General features: G+C 37.3%; 1 non-coding gene across 1 annotated transcript; it reads left to right on the top strand.

Annotated features, from left to right (window-relative positions):
* The first annotated feature begins 529 nt into the window (after positions 1-529).
* LOC112181244 lies at positions 530-636 on the top strand. The gene has a single exon (XR_002928734.1). It is a non-coding gene; the product is annotated as a small nucleolar RNA R71 (small nucleolar RNA).
* Positions 637-9,003: the final 8,367 nt, after the last annotated feature.

The raw sequence follows: 9,003 nt of genomic DNA, 5'->3' as shown, positions 1-9,003 counted from the left end.
TTGATAAAAGCCTTGAGGACGTGGTTGGAAGCCTTGAGGTGCACTTTGAACGTTCTCATTGTCCTTCCAACGAAAATTAGGGTGATCCCTCCATCCAGGATTGTAAGTATTCGAATATGGATCATTCCTAGGACGTTGGTACCCTTGTTGGAAACCTATGGCGTTGACACCTTCTTGTCCTCCTTCCTCCATGAGTTGAGGGCATTGGTTAGACGCATGCCCTTGCATAGAACAAACTCCACACACCATGACTTGTCCATGTGATCCCTGGGACACAAGAGAAGTAAGTTTGTTAATTTTATCCTCCAGTTGAGCTAAAGTACTTACCTCATGGACCCTTTCACGTGTGGTGGTGGATTTGGGCCTAGAGCTTCCATATTGTTGTTGATTCAAGGCCCTATTCTCAATAAGGATCATTCCAGCTGCAGGCTCCTTGTCAACAAACGATCCACCAGAAGCTGCATCTAGCATGTCTCTTTCCAAGTTGGTGAGTCCATCATAAAAACAAGTGAGCAAGGTCTCATCCTTCATGCCATGTTGAGGGCATTGAGTGGTGAGAGACTTGAACCTTTCATAGTAATCTGCGTAGGACTCATCTTGCCCTTGTTGGATTCCACTTATCTTCTTCCTAAGCATGATGATGCGAGATGTAGGGAAATACTTCTCAAGAAACGCCTTCATCATATCAGCCCAAGATGTAATCCGTCCACTTGGCAACTCATAAAGCCATTGCTTTGCCTTGTCAGCCAACGAAAATGGGAAGGCCTTCAACTTCAAAATATGCTCATCAGCTCCTTGAGGCTTCATGCTAGTGCAGATGAACTGAAATTCCATCAAGTGGTTGTTGGGATCTTCCATAGAGAGTCCATGGAATGTAGGAAGACGATGAAGTAGCCCAGACTTCAATTCAAAATCAGCTGTTGCCCCCTCAGCTGCAGCAGGGTAGGTTATACAAGTTGGAACGCCACCAGGTGGGATCACAGATGTAGAGAGTTGCCTGATGGTGAGAGCCATTGATGGTGGTGGTGGTTGAATGACTAAGAGTGCACGAGGTGATTGAGGTGGCGTTTGGTGAGGTGATGGAACAACTGAAGTGTCAGAAGCTTCTGATCCTCCCTCTACTCTATTCCCTTCACTATCTAATTGAAGCTCACGAAATTGAAGTGGAGTGGTAACTTGGACGTCAAAGAGATCCGAGTTTTTCTTAAGCTTTTCAATTCGTGCTTGAATGACGTGGAGGGGCGTTTTGGTGTACTTGGGTGGTTCAGACGATCCAGACATTCATTGATCTGTAGTAGAACAAAAGAATAATGTTAGTAAGGTATAAACATGACGTGGACCAAGGTACACACATTAAAACGTCACATATACAAGTATACACATGGTCAACGAAAATTATAGTGCTTAGTTACAATCTTCTACAACTTTCGAATTAATCAATTTCAATAAGAGTTTTGCAAGTCAAGGTTTGGACGTGCGGCCCAGAGATTCTAATGTTAATACAAGTCTCCCCCCTTTATCTTTTGGTAACTCTTTTGGCACAGAGCCAGGTAGTAGAGGAACGATTTTGGCGGAGCTACTCCCACATAGTGGTTTTGGCCCTCTTGTAAGCACTTCTCGTATCCAATCAACCTAGACACCCTGTGTTACTAAGGTGCGCCGCAGAGATAAAAGGAGTTGCTTGACAAGTATTAATAAAAGAACTCTCACCTATTCCGTTATGACTCACATCCTTCTTACCAAAACCAATTCTTTCAAAAATTGTCTAAGTGTATGACTTCAATAAGACATAATGAACCATTGTTTTGGACGTGCGGCCCAAGTCCTTGCCTCTACACATATTTCTTCTCAAATCCTTTGGGCAACCTTACTGAAATGGCCAGTGCGGGGGAGGACGAACACGAGAGGTAGAAACCATTTTGGCACAAGCTACTCCCACATAGTGGTTTAGGCTCGTTTGATTGCACTTCTGGATTCAAAACCCATCATGGACGTTGTCCCCTTCCTAGTCACCATTTCACATAGGCTATACTTACTTAGATAAGAAAAGGCCTAAGTGCAAGACATTTTTCAAGTGTTAATAAAAGCCGCCCTCAACCTTAAAAGACCTGAATCAGGTGCTAATAAGAGGTTAAGGCTAGTATCAACAAACGAGACTTCACCTATTCCATAATAGTTCAAAATCCCTTACCAAAATCATACCTTAGTGGCGTTTTTATCACATGAAGACTTTTCAATCCCCGGCAACGGCGCCAAAAATTGATACGTGCAAAAGCAATCGCCAATTTAAACCCTGAAAAATGTAGTTGTTAGTATAGAATAAGCAGGGATCGTTCAAGCCGGGGATTGAGGGTGCTAACATGTGAGAAACAAATTAAAGACAAGAATATACAAATTTACAAGTTTCACGAAAATTAGAATTTTTACAAGTACAAGCATGCATAGATTTTCGAAACAACAAAGGAACAACAAAGAATTAGAGAGCACACATACATGTGTCACGAATTAGAGAGTAAGGAATGAGAGAATAACAAAATATACAAGTATATATAGACATAGATTTCGAAAGAAAGAGAGAATTTGAGTTAGAAAAGGTTTTGGGAATCCTACTCCTATTTATACACAATTTACAAGTCCATATCATATTAGAAAACCATATACAACAAGGATTCCTAGTTATATACTAATTAGGATTACTTAATTACTAAGAAAACAAATTGTTGACCAAGTCAAACATTAAATCCTAAGTCAAAACTAACTCTAACTACTTTCCCTAAAATTTAGGAACCTATCCCTTAAATTAAGGAGACCTAACAAACTCATAACAAACTCCTAAAAAACACTAAAACTAAAACAAACACATATTTACTATTCACGGACTCACTATTCACGAAATTAAAAACATTTATTATTTATTTTTTATTTTTTATTTTATTTAACTAGGTTAACATGCTACCTAAAAATCTAAGTTAATTTTATTTATTTACACAAACAAGAAAACATAAAGATGGGGGGTTTTTGAAGATCAAAATATAAAATTTCGAAAACATTAAAAGATTAAAAACAAGAAAACATTTTATTTACATAGGTGGGAAAAGAAGAATTTTTGGAAAACAATTCATCAAGAACAATCAAGAACAACATATTCATGCATCCCTTAATCTTTATTAATTGCCAAGAACACCATCAATCAAGACACAAAGATCAAAGCAACCAATGTCCCTTTAAACTTTCTTTCTTATGTGAATCGAAATAGCAAAGCACTAGACCAATTTATTTCGAAAAGTAGACATCACACATACGTTGAAAATCTTCAAATCATTAAGTTCAAGAAAGAATTGATGAACATGCAAATCCAAGCACTCAAAGCAAGTCAATTCATCACATGCATAATCTGATTTCGACTCAAAGCAAGCCTTTACTACTTATTTCGAATTAAGGTTCACAAAGCATCAATCCTAATTACTAGCAAGTTACATGCAAGTCATCCTAATTGTTTGTCAGACTTAGTAAATCGTTAACATGTAATGAATCATAAAACCAGATTATTATTCTTTCAATTCGGCAACTAAGCAAGATCAAGAACACATAAACACATCAATCATGAAAAGAACCATCTAAATTGCATCCAAAAATCAGTTTGTCACATCATAGTTTCGGTTTAAACAACAGAAATTCCAAAGCAGAAATTCTAACTACAAGAAAGCCAAAACCGTAAGAATACATGAAAAGATGATGGTGTGGACAACCCTTGATCACGTCCCAAGGTCCAAAGCAGATCCAAGATGATGCACAAGTGTTGATCACGGCTAGGAAGATGGATGGTTACGGCCTTGCTCCTTGAAGATTGCGAAAACCTGAAAACTAGAGAGAACAAGTGAGAAACGAAATTGTGGAGAATAAAGTGTAACCCCTGAACGTCTAATACACAAGGTATATATAGTAGAACGTCTCAAGGCACTCCCAATTCGTTTCTACTTGGTTTCTCTTAGTTCGTGTTGATTTAGGACTCCTTTGGCACAAAACAGATTTCCGGCAGGATTGACCTCAGTCCACTAAAACGACCATAACTTCCTCTAGAAAATAGCTATTGATGAGCTGTAAAAAGCTCTGGAAACTAGACATCTGCAGCTTTCCAACCATATAAAGATCATAATTTTCTGAGCTCTGACCGATTTTTGACACTCTGTTGAAGTTGACTGATCTGCACAGGCAGATTTCCGAATCTGTATTGGTTTCGACTTTTAATGCACAAGTTGAGTCCAATTCGGTTTTCCTTCACATCACATGCCTCTCACATGCCTTCCACGCCTATTATGAAGTAGAAACGTCAAGAACTCCCTAGAACCTTCAAGAATCTCACGGCAATTCAATCCTTACTCAACAAGAAGTCCAAATTCCATATTGCTTTGTAATTCGAATCTCTTGTTGCTTCCTCTTCCATGTGCACGGCATATGACCTTCTTGAGACTTCTAGATGCTTCATGATCGTTCCATAGCTCTCCTAGTATGAGTAGAACTCCATATGCAAGTAGGTTTCCTAGTTGAATACAAACTTCTTTTCTGCGATTCTTCTACACTCTTCCGGAACCTTCTTGAGTAATCCTTATCCAACAGGGACTCCTTGTCACACTAGGATTCCTTATTTGAGTAGAATTGGGTTTCCCTGTTTGATGTCGCTTTTGTTGAGCGACCAATTTAACCCTGAAATGTCATTAGTAGTATAAAGTAAATAGGGATCGTTCTATTCCGGGGATTGAGGGTACACCTGTCATTATCAAACAATTAAAATTAAAACAAAGTATAATATTTTCAAAAATATAACAAAATATATACATATTTACGAAATTAGGGGGATTTTTGGTTTTGATTTTCGGAAATTAAACTAAGTAAAGAAAACAATTAAAATGCAAAAACATAAAAATGCAAATGAAATGCACGAACAAAGATCAAATCGGAATTTATAATCAAGGTTAATTCAAGTTCATCATTGTTCATCATAGTCATGCAAGAGGAATTGATCATGTGAAACGTTCAAAAGCAAACAATTTCCCATATTTTACTTTCAATGCTAATTAACCTAAGTGAAAGTACCTAGATTAATTCTATCAAACATGCAATCAAACCCTAGAAAGCTAGTCAATCATGTCATGTTCAACGCATTAAGCATCTAGAAAGGCTATCAATTCAAATGTGCAACTTAGTATGAAAAAGTTCACCTAATTGCAATCTCCTTTGATTAAATTTCGGTTTTTGTACAAAACCTTTACTACTTGTTGATTCAAGAACACAAAACCAAAAAGTTGATTCATGTTCTCAAATTCGTAGCAACATTCACATAAAAACCCTAAATGTTTCGAACCATTCAAGATTATCATACAAACGATTTCTATCATGCAAATTCAATCAAACACTTACACAAAAGCAACCATAAATCACAATATATGAATCTGAAAATTAACAATTAATCATAAAATTTCAGAAATCAATACTTGTTCATACATAAGTGTCAACTAAGGCAAACCAACGAAAATTACAAAGCAAAGGTACAAGGAGAATCGAATTACACCGTGATGAAGATGAGATGGATGAGGTGATGATGTGGTCTCTTAAATTTCGAAAGCAATCTTCAAGGTGGAGGGTGGATGGTATGCACGGCTTGTCTTCTTCTTCCTTGGCCTTGCTTGCACTTCGTGGTTGCCCTAGAGGATGGAGAGGAGCACGGCTAAGCTAGAGAGTTTTCTGAATTATTTCTCAAATGTAGAACGTAAAAAATGGAACTAGGAACTCCTTGACGTTGGAAGAAGAGGAGAATATATAGGGGACGGCCTTCTTGCTTTCCAAGCCATGTGAACCCTAAGGATCCTCACGGCAATTGCTTGGTCACTCCATATAATTTCCTCCAATGGTCGCATGCCACATAAGCCCTATGAGGTGGTGCAACCAATCACAAAATTCCAGAATTAATTCCCTAAATAATCTTGCCGAAATATATAGAGATATTTTCTGATTTCCTTCACCAATTTCGGCAACAATATATTTAGAGAATAAAGGGGGACGAACCTAGACTCCTTTGAGAGCTTTTTGTGTTCAACACATATTCTCTTTCCTTTAAAAGCTCCCTAAGAAATCTCCACGAAATCTCTCTTGAATTTCTGATTTTCCACACGGCAAAACCCTAGTTTCTCTCTTGCTTGGACGGCTAGGAGTCTCTAGGGTTTATCTCTTGATTTATTTCCATAAAAATAACCCTAGAAAATCTCCTTTTAATTTCTGATTTTCTTGGACGCCACCTCCTTGTTTCTCTCTTGCAAATTCACGGCAACAACAACTTTAGTGCTAGGGTTTGCGTCACAAACCCTAGTTCCATGGGCTTTGGTGGGCTTTTATCCAATTAGCCGAAAATCCAACAAGTCTTTAGAGTTTTTGGGCCTCCATGCGTCACTTCTATGCCATGTCATCTTCCAACGTCACAACACTTTATTTTTCCATTTCTTTTTCATAGTAACGTTGGAAACTTCATTGGTGGGCTTTCCTCATTTTCGCAGGGTTTCCTGGTTGGACCAGGAAAACTTCTTTTCTTCATTTCTGCTCATTTCTGTGGCTCATTGTTCTTCATCTTTGCTCCCCTTGGTGATCGCAAGCTCCTCTTTCCATTTGTGAGTTCATTTCCACTTTCTAGCTCGGAGGTCCTGAAAATAGAAACTAGTAAGAAAAATAGAAACTTTCCTAAAATGAAAAATGGCAACTTTCCTAAACTGAAAATGGAAACTTTCTAAAAAATGAAAAATAGAAATTACTGAAAATGGAAACTTACTAAAAATGATAAATAGAAACTACAAAAATAGAAACTTTCTACAAATAGGAACTTTCCCAATCAAAGAATGGAAACTTTCCTAAACAGGGTTTTATTAAGGAAATAACGCAGAAAATGCAGGGAAAAGCGAGTAAAACGTCGCATTAAAATGCTCCTATCAAATTCCCCCACACTTAGCTTTTGCTAGTCCCTTAGCAAAATCACACTAAGACACACACTAAGACTCAACGAAAATTAAAGACTTGACACGAAACAGACTCTATAGCCCTTCAACTTTTTGTCTCAGCAATCTCTTACTTTCACAACACCAAGATTAGCACTTCACCAAGAATAAATGTTTAGGCATTCGAGAGTTAATTAAAACACATAAGTTACATATACACAAGTAGGACTTGGTTGGCACAATGGTGATGGTTTCTGTTAAGCATGCTTCAAACAAGTATGATTCAAATCCTCACAAGTTATATCCACTCTTTCTTCTCTCAGATCATGGCAATGCTTAAAAGCTTGTACACTCAAGTATATGTGAAAGATAGCAAGTATATCACATAATTCAAGAAACGAAAGCACATGTATAATTTTCTTTAAGGATCTCATGAAGGATACCAACTACTTGCACAGATGGACCCAAGCCATAGGTTCAACTCTTGTAACTCATCTCCACATCAAGGGCTGTCCCATCTTAAGGATCAAGAAGGTCTTCTCAAAGGTTGTAATGGGGCCAAGGCTCAAGGTTTTAAGAAATGAAGGGTAAGGATTTATCAAAGTGTCCTAAAAACCTAGCAGAGCACATGTAAATGTAGAGACCACAAGAAATCCACCAATGTATTGCAAAAACGTCACTTCCCCTAGAGGTAACATAAAAGGGGCCTAATGTCTTCATGTTGGGCCCAATCTTCATTGTAAACTTCCCTTGAACTATAGTGAATGGACAAAGGTCAAATTTTTCTGTAGTGGGCCTTCATTTCAAAGTAAACTCCAAAATCACTAAGTATGGGGGACTAAAATCCATAAATATTTCTTTCTTTTCTTTTTAGCCGTATACAATTTTCTTTTCTTTTCATTTTTCACTGCTTTCACATATTTTTTTTTCTTTATGGACAAGTCTACCCCCACACTTGAACTTTCACCTCTTCTCAATTTTCATCCTTAGCACCAAACCCATGTAGTATGTCTCAAAAGATAGCTCCACTAAGTTCTTAGAACAAAGGGTAGGGTTGTAACTATACTAAGCTTCATGGTTAAGGATTTTAGGGTGATGAACGAAAAGGCTTAATGTAGGCTCAAAGGGGCTTATCTAGGGGAGTCCCACGACTGGCACAAATGGGGACACAGGTTTATTTGGCAATGGTGGTAATTTCTAGGGTGCCTCTATCCCTTCCAGAATCAGGGCCATGTATTGATATAACGTCTCAACAAGCACAAGAGTGAATTCTAGCATTCTCTAGTCCATCAAACTTAATCTATGGCAAACAATCAATCAAATGAAAGAATAATGAGATCATCAAAATATCGCCAAGAAATTAAGAATATATATTTTCGATTCACTCCAAGGAAAAAGGGACATGGCTCAATTATCTCACATGGCTTTTATGAATCAAAACTCATCTTAACATGCTCATATTTTCTGTACCAAAGTTTCGAAATCCATATCCACTACACATGCATATATATCTCATATATCTCAATTAACCAAAGAATACCGTGTTTAAATCATCTCAATTTTGTGATCCTCTTTTAGTCATGATTTCAGAGATATAGAATCATCCTAGACAGTTGAAAGGGCATCCTAAGACTCAAAACAAAACAAAAGCAACGAAAATTTTTGACTTTTTTTTTTTGACATTTTTCAATTTTTTTTTTTTTTTGTATTTTTCCATATATGACTCAAAATAAAAGACTCAAATATAAATCCCTTCCCCCACACTTAAATATTGCATTGTCCTCAATGTAATCAAGTATAAGCATGCAATGAAACACTTAAGTATATAGGAAAAAGATTTACGAAAATAATGACTAAGTACAAAGAAAATTGGAGGAGTAAAAGGAAAAAATAAAACAAATCTGCGTTGATGACTCCTCCACAGCAACTTCTGAATTGGGTTGCCTCCCAAGCAGCGCTTAATGTTTATAGTCTTTCAGCCTAGACTTGTACCTCCATTTAATCCTCAGGGTTTGGAACGTTT

Source organism: Rosa chinensis, unplaced genomic scaffold, assembly GCF_002994745.2.
Source record: "Rosa chinensis cultivar Old Blush unplaced genomic scaffold, RchiOBHm-V2 RchiOBHmChr0c15, whole genome shotgun sequence".
Classification (NCBI taxonomy): domain Eukaryota; kingdom Viridiplantae; phylum Streptophyta; class Magnoliopsida; order Rosales; family Rosaceae; genus Rosa; species Rosa chinensis.
This window is presented reverse-complemented; position numbering and strand designations above follow the sequence as displayed.